At 40.8% G+C, this 19876-nt stretch overlaps 2 protein-coding genes across 4 annotated transcripts in view; both read right to left on the bottom strand.

Moving 5' to 3' along the window:
* The window catches only part of LOC134227317 (solute carrier family 25 member 3-like), a 61688-nt gene that overhangs the window by 38293 nt on the left and 3519 nt on the right, over positions 1-19876 (bottom strand). The window lies entirely within an intron of this gene.
* LOC134227315 (sodium-independent sulfate anion transporter) overlaps positions 1-19876 on the bottom strand; it is a 44683-nt gene that overhangs the window by 21290 nt on the left and 3517 nt on the right. The window contains exon 1 of one of the 3 annotated variants that reach the window (XM_062708700.1): positions 357-379. The exons of the other annotated variants lie outside the window; for them this stretch is intronic. The gene's annotated coding sequence lies outside the window, so the exon portion shown is untranslated. Of the gene's footprint in view, positions 1-356; positions 380-19876 lie in introns of those variants that run through there. 3 annotated transcript variants of the gene reach the window in all.

Raw genomic sequence — 19876 nt, 5'->3', positions numbered from 1 at the left:
CGCGCATGGTTAAGCAAAGCACGATAACTACGTCAAATAAAAAACAAGTTGAACTTGATGTTCGGATTATCTCAAACCCATACACTACACCAATCAATAATCATCCTGAACATTCTTAATTCCTAAAACATTCTTAAATTAAACTTATAAGTGACAGTTCAACAATTATAGAACAATACTGCCCGCAGAACAAGATTTCTTTTGCCTTATTGGAATGCACAATCATATAGCCGAAAATAGAAAGAGTAATTTTTAATTTGTCACTTTTAAGTTTAATTTTGAAAACGAGAAAGAGCTTGAGTGTGTAACTATTGATAAATTAAGTGTTTTAGCGATACAAATATCACCACTAGTACCGAACATTTACTGAACGAACTGCACGTTGCCGATGCCACGGTTATACTGAAATGCTAATCCATTCATTCTTATTGAGCATACTGACCACAGCGTGCATAGAATGCTACATGAACGCTGGAAGTCACCACAAGTTGAGCTAGATTTTATCCTATGTACCGTCACACGGGGTAGAATTATACTTAAATAAGAAGCTGTAGAGTAGGGTTCCCCAAAATTGCATAAAGTCTGGAAAGTATACCAACGGAATGAGTGCTTCAATAACCATCATAACAGTCCCTTGAGTTGCATAAAATTGGATATAACACTTATTTGAGTGCTATAGAGACAGAGACATAGCGTCCTAATCGAAATATATATTTGGATTATGTGCGTTTGTAATTTGTTTTGTACAAATTTGACGATTTGACATAGCCGTAAAATATGCTCGTATTTTTATAGGCGGCATGTGATATGCATATAAGGCAATCAAAATGCTGTGGAGGCGCGTTATATTTTACTCTACGATACCGAAACGACCCACCGCATATATGAGTACAGCGTGCTTGCGTGCTTGATGCCCACCTCTGGCTTTGCCAGTGAGTATTATGTGTGCAGCTCAAAACAGAATTTTCGAACTCACGACAATCATTTTTTCTCGTAGAAGTCGCAAGTTTTATTACTGCGCATCTGGTGCGCTGTATAGCGCATCTGGTTGCGAACAATGTACACTAGTTGCGCAATGATGCGCTATAAGTTGAACGCCAATAAAATCGGTTTTCGCGAGTTCGAAATTCGATTTTCAACTGGAATCATAATATGATCTTTCTTATGTTAATCTTCATTTTTTGATTATGACTAACTAAATTTTCCGAAAAGATGTATTTTGATTATTTATTTCGACTATATAAATTTGTAGTAGATTTGTAGAAACAAACAAACGCCATTAATTCACTGTTTGACTCCCACGAAGATACTGTTCCAGAATCCATACTGGGTTAAATAATTTGGAGAGAGTGTAAGGTGCCCTCAGATTTTTTTTAAATATTTTTACTTCAAAATAGGCGGAATTTTCGAATTTCTGTGCGTATACATGAACGATTTTTGTTATTAAATTCGACAGCACACGGATTTTTTTTTTAATTTGAGGAGACTTGATCCCCTTTCTATGCTACGCAATAAATAATTTTTCCTGCCTTCATCAAATCTGTCAAATCTACAAAATATTAGAAGCCTGAAAGGAGATTTATATTTTTTTTTATTTTTTCGCCAAATTTTTGTAATGAGGGATTAAGTGTCCCCATATTGAGGAAAAAACTTCAAATCCAAATATCCTAAAACTTTGATGGAATGTTGACATTTTCATCAGTAAAGATCATTGAGCATATTTATGGTTTTGTGCTGTGAAAAAACGAAAGCATTTGGTCATTGTTATGAAAAGTTGTTCAAATTTTGCGTGGCCAATAATAAAATCTTTAGGAAGGTCAAAACATACAAACCGCCCTGCAGGATAAATAAGGTTGTCAATCCAAAAAATAACTCACCTCATAAAGGTCATTTGTCTAGAGGATCTATACTAAAAAATACGCTAGAACAAAATTACTTTAGTTCTCGATAAAACAGGGGGTGATCAAGTCTCCCGGGGAACAAGTCTCCCCACCTTCCCCTAACCTATCACGAATGAATGTTCATTAAAGTGTAACTCTTTGGAAGCGAAATATAATTAATGTGAGCTTTGTCTCTTGGAAAACACGAGGGGAGGAATAAAAAAATAACAAGGAAACGAAAAAAAAAGTCCAAAATAGGAATAATTGCATGAAAAATTTGGAATTTTAATGGAAAATGATAGCAAAGAATGTTAAGAAAAAGCAAAGAATATGAATATTTGTAATAGGGGAACAGACAGCTTTGGCAGGTTTTGTTCTATTATTGGCAGGGGGGTTTTTGTCGACCGAATTTTATGAAATTTGGCCACAATATTCTTTGATATGCAAAGAATGTTTGGGCCAAATTTGAGCATAATCAATCATAAAAACCCCCCTGCCAATAATAGAACAAAACCTGCCAAAGCCGTCATTACCCCTATATTTATTCAGTAATGAACTTAGCACAAACTTTATATAATTAAAAAAATACTGGAATTTTATTTCCGTAGAAATTCCGTAGAAAGTTTTTGCTGTTGAGCTTTTGTTTAAGTTAAGGATGAAGCTCAAATTGGTTGTACTGGGGCAATGGTCAGGTGTACTTTTGAAATCAGAGATTTGTTGTCTGAACATGGATGTTTTATGAAGGTTCGGAATTGCAGACCTCCAGGACTATGCGGAGTAGATAGGTGAAGTTTGAAGTAGAATCGGTGAAGCACGTCATATCAGCTCGTCATATCAAGCTCACGTTTTTAAAAATTTTGAAATGCCATGCTACTTGTTAGCGGCATAGATACGGCTTCGGATAAACCAGCAGAGAGGATGCAATGGATGTTACTCATGCAAGAAATTTGCGTGGATCAGCTGCGGGGTATCTAAATAGTCGTAAGAAGGCCATTTCGGCTCATGCACTACGATTGCTACCTGGGCGCTTTCCAATCCTTACACGATCTAAGATGTCTTATCAGTAACTGGTTGCAGATATTGGTTTATCTTACTCCAAGGTAAGATACACTGAAAACAACCTTGCTTTTTTGGAGTTTCGCCCCACTTGTTTTATGAAAAATAAAACATTCTTCCAAACAAGTTCTAAAATAAATCTCTTACTTACTTGATACATCAAACTTAATGGGCTACAGCTTATCGATGAACCTACGCCGAATGGAGTACCCTTCTCCAGTACCCTGGGCCAATCGCTTCCAGTCACCCTGAACATTGAGCGCCCACAGGTCCTCTTCAACTGGAAAAAGCCATCGTCTACGCGGCCTTCCACGAAGCCTGCGGACTCTTCCGGGTTCTTTACTAATTAATATCTTCGCTTGACGTTCTTCCGGCATACGAACAACGTGTCCAGTCCATCGTAGTCTGCCGTGTTGTATAAGCTTATCAATATCCAGCCCTTTATACACCTGGTACAACTGGTGATTCATGCGACGCCGCCAGATACCGTTCTCCTGTTTACCGCCGAGTATTGTCCGCAGCATCTTACACTCAAATACTCCGAAAGCTCTTCGATCAGCCTCCTTTAACGTCCATGTTTCATGGTCGTATAAAGCCACCGGAAGAATCAGAGTAGTATACAGCGCAAATTTTGTTTTCGTTTGCAGACTACGAGACTTAAGCTGGTTACGAAGTCCGTAATAAGCCCTATTTGCAGCTGCAATATGCCTTTTCACCTCGCGGGTAACATCATTATCGCAGATCATTAGTGTTCCTAGATACATAAATTCTTCTACCACTTTAAATTTTTCACCATCCCCACGTTGAACCCACGTTGATTGCCAGCAACTATGTACTTCGTTTTGCTGGTATTGATCGTGAGTCCAATCCTCGCTGTCTCCTTATTAAAAGGTACAAAAGCCTCTTCCACGGCACGGTGATCGATCCCGATAATGTCGATATCATCCGCAAACCCCAGGAGCGTATACGATCTTGTGATAATGGTACCGCTTCTTTGCACGCCAGCTCTCCTAATCGCTCCCTCGAGGGCTATATTGAACAGTAGATTCGACAATGCATCACCCTGCTTTAATCCATCTAAGGTAACAAATGACGTCGATATTTCTTCCGCAACCCTTACACTTGATTTCAATCCGTCCAACTTCATACGAATCAGCCGTAACAGTTTCGCCGGAAAACCATGTTCAAGCATAACTTGCCATAATTCACTCCATTTCACTGAATCGTACACCGCCTTGAAATCAATAAACAGATGATGTGTCTGCAAGTTGTACTCCCGGAATTTATCAAGGATTTGTCTCAGAGTAAACTTTTGATCCGTCGTAGATCGGCCCTCACGAAAATAAATCTCTATTACTTAGCTAATCAAAGTTACACAATTCAAAGGCTATACAGCACTAGGATTGGTTTCTTTCTCAGCACCCATGTACATGTGGCATTCACACACCCACTCTTGTGTTCTGAACACCTTTTAGGGTACATGGGGCAAATGTTAAGGATCTCCATCCTTGACTTGAGCCCAGGTCTCATTCTCATCAACTTTGTTTATTTCTCTGTAAGGGTTTTGCCGCCAGGTGGCTGGGTCTGCCTCTGCTGCGATGTCCTGCCGGCTTCCAGCGCTTGCTTGCAGATTTCGTCTCTGCTCTAACGTTGTCTGTGGTCGGTCTACGCCCATTCACACTGTGGAGTTGATATTGTATCGTCGATGGGGCTCAGTATTCGGGATCCAGTTGTGAGCCTACCAGCAGGCCCGAGCTGTAAAACATAGACTTCGGGTGATGAATACTTGCAAATCTATGTGATCTCTACTAATACGCACCAAGTCTCACTGATATATAACATCACAGATTTCAGAGTATTGAGTTGAGTATTCGAGGTTTGGTGCATTACCTGGACAGATTGGATATGTTGATCTTGGTCCGCCGTCCGACGTTGGCTGGCTTTGGTTTCGACCTTCTCCACTGTTTGCTACTGTGCTGTGGAGTTGGAGTTTGTTGAGTGGGAGCATACGACCTGGTCTTTAAGTTTACTCTACTTGGTAGAGAGCGTAGAGCGGTAGTAGAGCAGTATCATCATCTCGTTCGATTGCTCTATGGAGGTAGACTGCTAGAGAAGTCCATGATTTCGTCGACTACGTTGGGAAATAGCAACAGAGGTATAATACATGTACCTTTGTCTCACTCTTGTACTCACTCACGATTCCGTGGTCAATCAGTACCAAATGGAGGGACTCTTGAAATTAAATGACCTGCTCCAGCATGATGCAAAGCGTGACAGAACGGTTCTCACATGATCGTCCGAGGCGGAATCCTGCCTGCTGCCGTCGGAGAATCATCAACCTTTCTCTATATCTGGATTAGGAGAGGATCAGCTGGATCAATGAGTGACTGACATGTCGCGTCTTTATCTATCATCCACGAATTTGTCCTTGCTCCCTTCAGGCGTTGTGAAATATTAAAATGGGAATGAATATCGCCGGTTGATGCGGGTTTCCTACCATCGTCGGCCAGGTGGTCCTCCTGCGCCAGCTTCTCATGTTTGCAGGCAGCAGCATTTTACTTACTTCCAGACCCGCTTTTAGTTGGCAGGACTAGTATTTAGGGGCCGTCCACAAAGTACGTCACGCCTCTAGGGGGGAGGGGGGTTCTGAGCAGCGTGACGATCCATACAAAAATTTTAGGGGCGAAATTTTTAATTGGCGAAAACGCATTTCTCGGATTCAGCGGTATCAGGAGATGCTCGGGCGACGAATCAAAATAGACCGTCCAGAAGATCCAGCTGTGAAGAAATCGTTCGTTGAAGATCTTAGAACTCGGGTAGTGGATGTTCTGGAAGGTGGCAGCGTAGAAGATAAGTGGGCAGTGAAGAATGCTTTTATCGAATTCGGCGGGGAAAACTTGGGTGAGCTGCTCACTCAGCGAAAAGAATGGATTACAGATGTAACCTGACGGATGATTGAGGAGCGTAGAGAAGCAAAAGGTGAAGAAAGTGAAGAATCAGAGAAGTAAAGTAGAGTCCGTCAACGGTATGTATTACTGTAAGTGGGAATCGGGCACTGCTGGAGACAGGACAGGTGGGCATGGGTGGACTGACCGATGAAGAAAGGATGACTGTAGCAACCGGAGGTTATCAGAGCATAGAATAATCACCTTCACGAAGCAACTTCGGACCGAATATTGACAAACATCGCATGACTATTCAAAACATAGAATGACTTAATCAGTTTTTTCTTCACATATTCATTCATTTGATTGGTACTGAGAATGGTCACTGCGTTTAAAGAAAACATAATTGGGCTTGATTATGTTGACATTTGGCACTAAAACTGCCCCTCAGTTTAACGTCGGGGTCAGATCTATGTGGGTAATTGTTGAAATCATCATTTAAGTGTTTCGTTTTACAGTAATTTATTAGATTACGAAATCTAAATAAATACTCACTGACTGATATTTGATCGGAAATTGTCAATGTTCAGTTGAATACGAATATGTACGAAGTGAGGGTGACAAAGAAGGCCGATGGGCTTCACCAAAAATATTCGATTATTTAAAGCTCTGGAGGTTATTGCCTCAAATTTCTCTTTGACTTGGACAGCTGAAGTGTTGGTTCGAGAACTTCGAACAGCGTCTTCAAGTCTCAGCCAGTGTTATTCAAAAACCACCCATCCGAGGCATACAATTTGAAGTATTGGCTAATGATCACGAAACGATATTATAAAGTCTGTTCACGTTAAATTTCGGACACTTAGGTACTGTCAAATTGATTTGTCACCATTTTTATCAATTTGGGCGTGTTCTGATATCAGCAGATCGCGAACTGGGAATTGGGATCGACATGGTACCACAAGCCGGGGATAACTTTGCGAGTTATCGAAGTATTTGGAAACTATACCGGATTGATTCACGCACCAAAGTTCGAGTGTACCACTCGATCTTGAAACGTGTTGAGTACATAGCAAGGTTTCGACTTTTCGTTTCAATGAGGACAAAGCAAACGTTTTTCCGGCCAATGGAGAATCTTTTTTCGTTGTTCATCTTGAGGATCATCTTTCACCCATCAATCTTTTCTCTAGAATCAGCCTTGGAAGATAAACGAAAATCTTGCTTAGTAGATGAAAATCCCTTTTCGTTTCATCACTTTAACCGCTCATTTACTTTTCGCGAGAATTTTCACAGAACAATTATAAAATTGTATGGCCGAGCCGGGATTCGAACCCAGAGTAGCAACAATAGCTGTGGGGATGCGCTTACTCTAGCCACACCACCACGCTATCTGTATGGAAGTGATAAGTTATTTGTTCCACATAAGCTACTATCATTTGCATTTATGATGCAACGAGAAGACTTGAATGTGAAAGAAAAAGAGCAAACCAACGTTTGGCGGCAATCAAAGTGAGCGAAAAATGGTTTTTACTCTCCAGGCAGTTTTTATTTCCCGAAAAACGATTTCTCCCCGAAAATTTTCGTGAGGGAGCATCCTGTGCTCCTGAGATTGAGTGAGCATTACGAACCCTGGTACATAGGCAAAGATAACGCAGATGATGTTTAAAATTTACAATTCGGACGACCATTCAGCTGGATGGCGTGTGCCGAGCAACATAAAAACCATCAAATACCGATAAAAATATGTAGATGTTCGAGAACATTGGTGGAAATGGGTAGGCCACATATTGCAAGGGAGCTTAGACGGAATCTGTAAGCAAGAGTCCCTTTAATATGCGTGACCTGGATAGGATATAGAATATTTATGCCGATAGATATATATATATATATATATATATATGCTGTTATTTTCATTTGAAATACTCTTGATGACAAATGTATAGTCTATAAATGACATATTTCGTGCCAAGAAAAAAACATGTTCGAAATTTAAAAAAACTAAAATCGCAAAAAACAATTTTTTTTCGCCCCCTCAATATTTTTGGAAAGTTGAAGGGGGGGGGGGGTGACATAAAATAAATTTAATATTTGTATCGCCCATCTATACACATAAAGATGAATTTCTGTCTGTCTGACCCTTATAGTCTAGGAAACTATTGAACCAATCGCTGTGAAAATTTGTAAGCAATGATTTTTAGGGCCATGGGAGGTTTTTAAGATTCTGCGAGACCCTTCCCCTCTTTGGAAAGGGGGCTCCCATACGAATGAAACACCGATTTCATCATAGGGTCTGTTCAAATATTACGTAACGCGAAAAACGTTGTTTTTAAGAACCCCCCACCCCCTCGTAACAATCTGTAACAAAATTTAGAACTACCCTCACCCCTATGCGCAACGCGTAGCAAATACATTTTTTTTAAATCTTGTTTTTGGTAGAATTTGAACCACGATACAATAAATTATTATTTTTTGTATATTTTATGCTATTTTGAAGATAATAAATATTTTTTGAAAAATTTAAATTTTTTCTGAATTGCTACGCGTAACAATTTCTCGAAGGACCCCCACCCCCTATATTTTGCGTAACAAATCGTAACAAAAATAAAACAACCCCCCACCCCCTATTGCGTTACGTAATATTTGAACAGACCCATAACTCGAGAATTAATCAAGCAAATGGAATTAAATCTGGCATGTGGAGTAGTTGGAAGGCTACACCGCCGTAGCGTGCGGTTGGCGGGGTTGGCCCCCGCCAAGAGCGCCGGCCCTTAGGGGGGCGCCAAAATCAAGAATTACGACAGGAGAAATAAAACCCTTTATTTATTTTTTGTCTTTATTAGCGAGACTTTCAGCCCTAGGCTGGCTCGTCTCGACAAACCCTTCATTGGTAAAGAGGCAAATTAATAACCGCCGGCAAAGTCCAATGGTAGAGATATTTTATGTAGTCTAGAGCATATTAAAAATATCTCTTCATTCCCACATCACTATATTGAATGATTTGGTCTTAGTTTTGACAGCTATTCCGGTTTTCTATAGGACTTCCGGAACCAGTTACAAGTTGAAAGCAAAAGCAAAAGGTAACTTTAAAGTTAATCAGAGCCTAAACAATAATTATAGAGGTTTCTAGGATCCAAAAGCAATAGTCTACTGATTATTCTTTAGGACTTCAGACAATGTATAATCCCGGAAGCGCTCGAAGATGTCTAAATTTTACTTCTTAGACTCTAAATGTTTTCCATGGATAAAATGGAAGTTGATGAAATCTGCAAATGCGATTAATTATTTTTTTTAGAAGTTATGATAAATAAAGCATAGGATTATTAGAAGCCCACCGAAAAAAAAGTTTTTCTGCAAACCTCCACAATTTATTGATCTGGCCCGTAAGGGATTCTGAGCTCCCAAAAGATTCTTTGACAGTCATACGATTTTTTTGTTGTTTGCGAAAGTTAGTATGAAATCTCCACTGTTGGAGAGTGCCTTGCTTCCTTCTAAGGAGATAGTGATTAGTCCAAAATCAATATCTGTGGTAATCGCTTAATACTAATTCTAATACCAGAGCTGTTGCCCAAATCGACATTTCCTATTTGCCCTACCCACGACTCGGAACGTGGATGCGTTTATTAGTATTCGATCATAGGCTCGAGAAATCATAAAAAAATATGCAATTAATTGGTGATTTTGAACCTTTCTTCTTTCAATGAACAGGAGTGGATAATATTCGTGAATGAAGGAATTTCATTAATTTTAATAATCCTTCAGATATTTTTTTACAGATTCCATACGAAAATCTAGAAATTCATACGACATCATGAGGTTCCTTACGTATTTTGCAATAGTCGATATCTCAAAAATTCTCGGGGCTCTAATCCAGATACCACTGAATATTGACTTTTAATTGCAGCATCATAAGTCCACTAAACCTTTTAATCTTACTTACTTTACATGAATCTTGTTTACTCTTTGAATGTGAAATTCCTTAGTAAGAAAAGGGCGCCCAATCAAGATTTCGCCAAGGGCGCTGGGAATCCACGCTACGGCTCTGGGAAGGCAATATATGTTTCTGAGGTGGTTTGAAACCCATTCCCCCCTCTGCATCACTCGAGAACTAATCAAAGATTAAATTAATTTTAGGCGAAACGAAGTTCGTCGGGTCTGCTAGTATTGAAATAAAAATAAGTCACGATTGCGTGAGGATGCGTGGAGACTTTTGTTGCTTGAACTGGTTTGGAACCTAATCAAACGTTTTATCAAAACATTTTGTAAAAAAGGTAGAAAAAAGCTAGCAATTATTATCATGATTATTGATCACAAATTGTAAAAATCGGTTTCAGATCAAATCATGCTTGAAAACGTTTAACATACCCTCATTATTGATACCTATGTTGATTTTCCTCTTCTTCTTCTCCTTATTGGCATTACATCCCCACACTGGGACAGAGCCGCCTCGCAGCTTAGTGTTCATTAAGCACTTCCACAGTTATTAACTGCGATGTTTCTAATCCAAGTTACCATTTTTGCATTCGTATATCATGAGGCTAGCACGATGATGCTTTTATGCCCAGGGAAGTCGAGACAATTTCCAATCCGAAAATTGCCTAGACCGGCACCGGGAATTGAACTCAGCCACCCTCAGCGTGGTCTTGCTTTGTAGCCGCGCGTCTTACCACACGGCTAAGGAGTCCCCTAAGACTAGGAGGAGGATTTTCTAAGGAGGAGGATTTTCCTCTTACAAATCGTTCAAAACTAAGAATAACATGATAAAATGTGCACTTTTGTAATTATGGTGAAGTTTTGACAGTAAGTATCGCTTACAAGTAAACAATATTGTTTCAAAAACACATGGCGAATTAGTATATATATATATTTGAGAGTACAAAAACGATAAAAAATCTATATACATAAAAATGAATTTCTGTCTGTCTGAACCTTATAGACTCCGAAACTACTGAACCGATCGGGGTGAACAATTTTATGGAGGGGTTTTTGGGGCCGGGGAAGGTTCTTAAGATGGTTCGAGACCCCTCCCTCCTTTGGAAAGGGGGGCTCCCATACAAATGAAACCGAAATTTCTACATAACTCGAGAACTAAGCAGAGAATAAATCAATTTTAGGCGAAACGAAGTTCGTCGGGTCTGCTAGTATAAAATATTTTTAAAAAAATGTTTTTGACTTTTGGACAAGAATTGGGCTAAAATACTCCTTCGTGTACCGCCGCCACCGCATGTTTGTTCGACACTTGCACTTTCAGCCGAGAACGCTTTGTCGTACATCACAACACGCATCATTTTGTATGTAAATTTTCCACATTTGATGAAACATCCAATATTTCGGAGAGTCAAAACGCTCTAGGCGGACTAACCTACAATGTACTACGCGTCTCCACGCACTATCCATACCAGAATGCTGATTCGCCGAGACGTCGTGGGTTGTTGTTCTCAAAGAGCTACCAGCTTGAAGGCGTTTTGCCTCATGAGTTTTCCGGCAACGAAATATCACCACTTTTTCATCAGCTAGCTACATTGTTTAACTGTTACATGAGGTAAAAACACCCATGTAAATCGTTACAGCTAAGAAAAATGTGTGGATGTGACCTTGATAGAAATGAGTATAGTATATTATTGTATGCGCAAACCTAAATTTCGTTATACAGAACGTTGCGTATATTTATAGGTTATTATTCATACCATGGATTTTAATTTATTTGTCATGAAGGTTTATCAGAAGCATACGAAAGCTACCTTCTGAAAACTGGTCTATATGGAACCACTCTTCTCTCGGTTGTAAATCTTTTATTTAGTATGTGGAGAGCGTGTTACTTTTTGTTTATTAAAGATTGTAGAAAATAAACCGAAGCTTGAAGCTAACTCACATATACGCAGAAAAAATGTACCTTTTTGAACTAAAAAATAAAATTATTGAAATATTTTTTAAACCCAAACATTTTATTTTTAAAATCAAAACTGAAATATATTTAATTCAAAAATTTTCATTGTTGTTTCTACTGCAATCCAGTGTAACTAGTTTGTGGAGTAAATATTTGAAAAAAATACAAATATAATTATTGTGGTTTTATTTTCCACACGAAGCCTACCCAAAAATAAAATAATTGATAATTACAAGAAATTTTATACAACATTTAAAATAAATTTTTGATTATAATATTTTTTTTTAATTTAAGAAAAATATTGTTGAAAACAAAAAAATTTCTTTTTGGATTAAAAATATTTTTTGTACAAACAAAAAATATATTGTAAATTCAACAATTTTTATTTTGAGTGCTGTTTTGGAACATTGTAGAAACAACAATATTTTTCGTCTAATCAAATCTGATTTTTTGTTGAATTTAACAAATAAAATTATTAGCTGGGGAACAATCATTATTTTTGTTGTCTTTATACATAATATCATTGAGTTTAAAAAAACATTTCTCTGCGTGTAATATTATTATTTCTGTTCTGAAACATGGACATGCAATCTTTCCAGAAAAACGAAAAACGTAAAAAATGTTCAATGAACGGCATTAGAATGTTCAATAAAAGCCACCAGCATGTTTCGGCCAGTCTAAGATGTTTTCGGGTGGGAAACAGTCTCGACACTCTGGGCATATTTTATTTATTATCAGACATAGAAAAGCTTTCAATTAATAACTGTGTAAATGCTAATGTTAGTTGGGAACTCATAAAAATCTATATACATAAAAATGAATTTCTGTCTGTCTGACCCTTATAGACTCGGAAACTACTGAATCGATCGGCGTGAAAATTTACATGCAGAGGTTTTTGGGGTCGGGGAAGGTTCTTAAGATGGTTTGAGACCCCTCCCCCTTTTGTAAAGGGGGGCTCCCATACAAATGGAACACACATTTCTGCTTAACTCGAGAACTAATCAGAGAATAAATCAATTTTAGGCGAAACAAAGTTCGTCGGGTCTGCTAGTAATATAATAAAATGCTCATTTTGATATCAAATTAAAAATCATATCATATCACATTTAGTAATCATGTTGATTTCATTGACAGCAAAATTTGTTTTCAGTATGATTTCACAGTGTAAAAATATGCTTTCATTCCTGCTGTGTTAACCGTTAATCCATACAAAACGAGATCAACTGGAGTAATCAAATAATTGACATCATGACAGCAAATTTTGATTTCAAACTTTGCTCGGGTAGGGGGTACCTTAGACAAAAATGCGTAATGGCGGATGTGTGTTTTTAATCCTGGTTATCCCAAGCGGTACAGTGTATGAAGTAGCTGAGGAACAAAAGATCAGAGGCACAAAACGTCGAAAAAACTAATTTAAAAAATCAGCTTCAATGCAATCTACTTGATCGAGACAAAATATTGAATAATATGTTAAGAATATATTTCTGAACTAAAATCAAGAATATAAAGACGAAAGCCTCCATTTGAGAGGTCTTTTTCTGGAAAGCTCAGTAGCTTTGTTGCAAGAGGTTTGGAAGACTGCTTTTCATGGACTTGGAAGCTTTTTTTCAAGAGGCTTGGGAGTCCCCTTTCAAGAGACTTGGAACCCTCCTTTCAAAAGGCTGTGGAGCCTTCTTTCAAGAAGCTCGGGAGCCCTTTCAAGAGACTCGGAAGCCTTTTTTTCAAGAGCCTCGGAAGCTTCCTTTCAAGAGGCTTGGAAGTCTCCTTTTAAAAGGTTTCAGAGTTCTTCTTTCAAGAGGCTTGGAGATCTCCTGTCAAGCGGCTCGGAAGTCTCCTCTTAAGAGGCTCGTAAACATAGGAAGCCTACTTTCAAGAGCCTTGGAAACCTCCTTTCAAAAGGCTCGCTTTAAGATGCTTGAGAGCCTCCCTTCAATAGACATGGGTGCTTCCGTTAAAAATGCTCAGAAGCCTCCTTTAAGAGACTCGAAAGCCTCCTTCCAAGAGACTTAGAATTCTTCTTTCAAGAGGCTTGGAAGCCTACTTTCTAATGGCTCGCAAGCCTACTTTCAAGAGGCTCGGAAGTCTCACATCAAAAGGCTTAGAATTCTCCTTCCAAGATGCTCTCTTTAAAAGCCTTGGGAGTATTCCCTCAAGAGAAGCTCGAAAGCCTCCTTTCAAGAGTTTCAGAATTATTTTTTAGCTTGAAAACCTCCTTTCAAACGGCTGAGCAGCGTCCTTTCAACATACTCAGAAGGCTCCTTTTAAGAGACTCGGAAAGCTCCAAAAGTTCTCAAAGTATTGTAGGAATCTTGATGTATTAACGTAATTTAAATTGTGAAGTTCCACGGAATAACGAACATTTCAGACAACTTTTTGGAGAATTATTTATCCCGTTAGTTTTCAGGTCCGTTTTGCATATATCTTGAGAGCTACGCTTATTTTCATTCACAAAAAATAGGGGATACCTCAAAAAATGAAAAAGTTCGAAGGGGTACCACTAAATAGGTTAAGATCCACTGCATTAATCAATTATTTTCTCTAGAACATGTCCACAAACTTCTCGCTTCAAGAACTTTTCCGTGGAAGTCCGTTTCTCTTTTTGTCTCTTTCGGAGACGAAGTGTACCGAAAGGCCATATGTTCGCTCCAAAAACAAACATATTTTAGATGGCTCAGAGATCCATATTATTATTTAGGGGAACGGTTCGGCACTTCATCCCATAGCTCCTATTTCCATCCCATCAAAAACAAAGCAATGGAAAGGAATTTGGTTGGTTTCTTATTTTTGTGATTTTTTTCACCAGTGAGCACGCGTGTTAGCAAAAAGAAGCGACAAGATTGGTGCTGTATTTCTTTGTTTTGCGATGAGATGAATATATGTTCAGTGAGATGGAAAATGGAACAGTTCCCTTACCTACCGAACGTCTATGGTCGGCGAATTGGGGTGCTGTCTATGTGTTTGAGTGCACAAAATCTAACTCATTTTTTGGAACTTATCCTTATCCAATTTGCTTGCAACTGGTTGCATTTAATGGAAAATCCTATTAAGGTTTCCCCAAACACACGTGACCGAATAATCACGACGAACTTCTATCGCTGGCGAATGCGATTCTGTAAATGGAACATTGCCTGCAGCGACCCAATGATGGAATCGCGGCGACTAGTTGTTGCCGTAGTGACGATGAAATCGTTTAGGTCTGTTTTCTATTGAAAATGGGATGGATCGGACAATTGACTCAAAAGTTTCATTGCTTTCTGTTGAAAATTGACTAGATCAAACTTTGGGTTCAGAAATGATAGTCAAAATCTTATATTTTGTACAAAAAGCGCGTAAATAGCTATTTTTTGGCACCTATTCTCAACCAACAAGTTGCATTTGAATGGGAATCGTGTCTTATCATTTCATATTAAAACTTGGCTGGGCCGGAGTATGGACTCAAAAGTTATGGCAAAAATACTATTTCCAGAAAGACACCGATACCGTTAAACGGATTAATCAGGGTTTTTTCCTGAATAATTTCTGACTACACCACTGCAAATAAAATAAAACATAAGTTTTTCGTATTGGATTTGTTTTTTTTGGGAACTAGATCTGAAAACACTCGTTGCTATGAAAAACGACAACACAACTAATGCATTTCTTGATTTTGATGTGTTTGTTATTGTCCCAAGATGGTCTAGAAGCCTAGTAATTTGATTGTATCGACATAGGGAGAGAAAATCTTGAACAATAAATATAATTTATAAATCTTGAACAAAATATGACCAGAACACATCAAGATAGAGAAGAGAGCTATCGAGATGTAGCGAGTTGACTGCATTTTGAAAATACCCGTTTCCAATGCCTCCTAAAGCTCCCACAAGGGCCTCGTAACTGACCCCAGGGTGGCCAATATCCCCAGCATTACATCAGGATGTCATAATCCAACTTGACTTGCAAAATGCTGAAGTTTGATACCCATATTGCTAGTATGAAGCAAAAATAATGAACTGACCATTTGGGCCCGCCGATTCCCAAAGGGTCACTTCGAAGAAACCTGTTGTTGGCCATTTCTGGAACAGATGTCACCATGATTGTTGGTTCTGTTAATATAATCCCTATATACAAGTATACCGAACCGAAATGGTATGATTATTTATTTATTCAGACTAAGGCCGAAGTGGCCTGTGCGGTATATAAGAGTCTTCTCCATTCGGCTCGGTCCATGGCTACACGTCGCCAACCACGCAGTCTACGGAGGGTCCGCAAGTCATCTTCCACCTGATCGATCCACCTTGCCCGCTGCGCACCTCGCCTTCTTGTGCCCGTCGGATCGTTGTCGAGAACCATTTTCACCGGGTTACTATCCGACATTCTGGCTACGTGCCCGGCCCATCGCAGTCGTCCGATTTTCGCGATGTGAACGATGGATGGTTCTCCCAACAGCTGATGCAATTCGTGGTTCATTCGCCTCCTCCACGTACCGTCCGCCATCTGCACCCCACCATAGATGGTACGCAGCACTTTCCTTTCGAAAACTCCAAGTGCGCGTTGGTCCTCCACGAGCATCGTCCAGGTCTCGTGTCCGTAGAGGACTACCGGTCTAATTAGCGTTTTGTAGATTGTCAGTTTGGTACGGCGGCGAACTCTATTCGATCGGAGCGTCTTGCGGAGTCCAAAGTACGTACGATTTCCAGCCACTATGCGTCTCCGAATTTCTCTGCTGGTGTCATTTTCGGCAGTCACCAGTGAGCCCAAGTACACAAATTCTTCTACCACCTCGATTTCGTCACCACCGATGCAAACTCGCGGTGGGTGGCTCACATTGTCTTCTCTTGAACCTCTTCCTATCATGTACTTCGTCTTCGACGTGTTGATGACTAGTCCGATCCGCTTAGCTTCCCTCTTCAGTCTGATGTAGGCTTCCTCCATCTTCTCAAAGTTACGTGCCATAATATCTATGTCGTCGGCGAAACCAAATAGCTGGACGGACTTATTGAAAATTGTACCACTCGTGTTAATCCCTGCTCTTCGTATTACACCTTCCAAAGCGATGTTGAATAGCAAACACGAAAGACCATCACCTTGCCGTAACCCTCTGCGGGTTTCGAAGGGACTCGAGAATGCCCCTGAAACTCGAACTACGCACATCACCCGATCCATCGTCGCTTTGATCAATCGTGTCAGTTTATCCGGAAAACCGTGTTCGTGCATTAGCTGCCATAGCTGGTCCCGATTGATTGTATCATATGCGGCTTTGAAGTCGATGAATAGATGATGTGGGCACGTTGTATTCGCGGCATTTCTGCAGTACTTGGCGAATGGCAAACACCTGGTCCGTGGTGGAGCGTTCGCCCATAAAACCCGCCTGGTACTGCCCCACGAACTCCCTTGCAGTTGGTGCTAGTCGACGGCATAAAATTTGGGAGAGTACCTTGTAGGCGGCGTTCAGCAATGTGATTGCGCGGTAGTTGCTACAATCCAGCTTATCGCCCTTTTTGTAGATGGGACACACGACACCTTCCATCCACTCCTGCGGCAAAACTTCCTCCTCCCAAATCTTAGTAATGACCCAGTGCAGCGCTCTAGCCAGTGCCTCACCACCGTGTTTAAATAGCTCTCCTGGTAGTTGGTCAACCCCAGGGGCTTTGTTGTTCTTCAGCCGGCCAATCTCCTCCTGGATTTCCTGGAGATCCGGAGCCGGTAGAATTATGTCCTGCGCGCGTTCTCCCAGGTCCATCACCATACCGCCATCTTCGTCTGCCACATCGCCATTCAGGTGTTCTTCATAGTGCTGCCGCCACCTTTGGATCACCTCACGCTCGTTCGTAAGAAGGTTCCCGTTTATGTCCTTACACATATCAGGCTGTGGCACGTGGCCCTTACGTGAACGGTTTAACTTCTCATAGAACTTTCGTGTGTTATTAGCGCGGTACAGTTGCTCCGTTTCTTCACGGTCTCGATCTTCCTTCTGGCGCTTTTTCCTCCGGAAAATCGAGTTTTGTCTGTTCCGCGCCTGTTTATATCGTGCCTCGTTCGCCCTCGTGCGGTGTTGCAGCAATCTCGCCCATGCTGCATTCTTCTCTTCCACTAACTGCTCACATTCGCCGTCATACCAGTCGTTTCTCTGATCCGGGGGCACCGTGCCAAGTGCAGCGGTTGCGGTGCTACCAATGGCGGATCGAATATCTCTCCAGCCATCTTCAAGAGATGCTGCGCCTAGCTGCTCTTCCGTTGGAAGTGCCACTTCCAGCTGCTGCGCGTAGTCTTGGGCTAGTCTACCGTCTTGTAGCCGCCCAATGTTAAGCCGCGGCGTCCGACTTCGACGCGTGTTGTACACCGTCGAGAGTTTTGAGCGCAGGCATACTGCAACGAGGTAGTGGTCGGATTCAATATTCGCACTGCGGTAAGTGCGGACGTTCGTGATGTCGGAGAAGAATTTACCGTCGATTAGAACGTGGTCGATTTGGTTTTCCGTTTCTTGGTTAGGTGATCTCCATGTGGCCTTGTGGATATTTTTGCGGGGAAAGAAGGTGCTTCGGACTACCATTCCGCGGGAGGCTGCGAAGTTTATGCATCGTTGGCCGTTGTCATTCGATACGGTGTGCAGACTATCCGGTCCGATGACCGGTCTATACATTTCCTCCCTTCCTACCTGTGCGTTCATGTCACCGATGACGATTTTAACGTCCCGCAGTGGGCATCCATCGTATGTCTGCTCCAGCTGTGCGTAGAACGCTTCTTTCTCGTCGTCGGGTCTCCCTTCGTGTGGGCAGTGCACGTTGATGATGCTATAGTTGAAGAAACGGCCTTTTATCCTCAGCTTGCACATCCTTGCGTTGATTGGCTGCCACCCAATCACGCGTTGGCGCATCTTACCCAGCACTATGAAGCCGGTTCCCAGCTCATTGGTGGTGCCACAGCTTTGGTAGAAGGTAGCCGCTCGATGCCCGCTTTTCCACACTTTCTGTCCTGTCCAGCAAATCTCCTGCAGCGCCACGACGTCGAAGTTACGGGGATGTAATTCATCGTAGATCATCCTGTCGCAACCTGCGAAACCTAGCGACTTGCAATTCCATGTTCCAAGCTTCCAATCGTGATCCTGTATTCGTCGCCTAGGTCTTTGCCGATTATATCGAGTCGCATTATCTCTTATATTGTTCGTAATGATTGGTTTTCTAGGCGGCTTATTGGGCCTGCGCAAACCTCCTGTCTCGTCGGAGGGCCGTCGTGTCAGGGCTGTTTAGCGTCCCACCTAACACCAGGACTTGGGCTTGTGCGCTTTGAGCGGCACACGGTCGCTTTGGTGGAGCCTACTTGCGGATACATGCAGCTTTTTATAGAGGTTTGACAGGGCCCACTGTCAAACCCCACCACATCCTAGGCAAGCCCCACAACTCGCAGATGGCCTGGGGAGGGATCGTCAAGCCCTTGGACATAGTCCCTGCTGCCCACAAAATGGTATGAATAGAGATTAAAAACTGAAAAAATGATTATCGCCAAAACATAAGGTTGTGGTCAAATTTACTGCATCTGACCCAGTGACGCACCGGAATAACTCCGGATAAGAAGACCACATTACAAGTCCCAACATGTATTCTGCATTCTGGGATCCGTATGAGCAGAACAGTAATAAAACCAGGCTAATACCACAAAAAATGACGAAATGGCAGCAATTTGAATTTATTTCCATCGACTCAGGTCGATACGGGTTAACCATTTTTCTATAACAATTATGAAATAAAAAATCACGTTAATAAAGTACTATAAAAATCGATTTTTTTTCTCTTACTCTTTATTGGCATAACATGTCCAACTGAACCATATCCGTCTCACAGCTTAGTGTTCATTATTAACTCTTCTACAGTCATTTACAATTGATTGAATAAATCACTTGACTACATCGCAAATACACGTCTAAACCCCTCCATTCAACTAACTTGAATGAAAAACAAAATTGAATACCCTCAACTGTGGACCACTGACCTGAAGAAATGGGAATACAAAGACGGATGGATAGTAGACCGGCCTTTTTTAACAAACTTGTTCACTTGAAAGAGCTCTTTGACTGGAATATCAATGCTTAATAGGGTGCTGTTTTGAATGTTCTGACAAAAGATCTTGGGTGTAAGGGTCTGTTCAAATATTACGTAACGCAATAGGGGATGAGGGGTTGTTTTATTTTTGTTACGATT

This window comes from Armigeres subalbatus, chromosome 3, assembly GCF_024139115.2.
Source record: "Armigeres subalbatus isolate Guangzhou_Male chromosome 3, GZ_Asu_2, whole genome shotgun sequence".
Lineage (NCBI taxonomy): Eukaryota > Metazoa > Arthropoda > Insecta > Diptera > Culicidae > Armigeres > Armigeres subalbatus.
The sequence above is the reverse complement of the archived record's forward strand: the minus strand, read 5'-3'. Positions and strand labels throughout refer to the sequence as shown.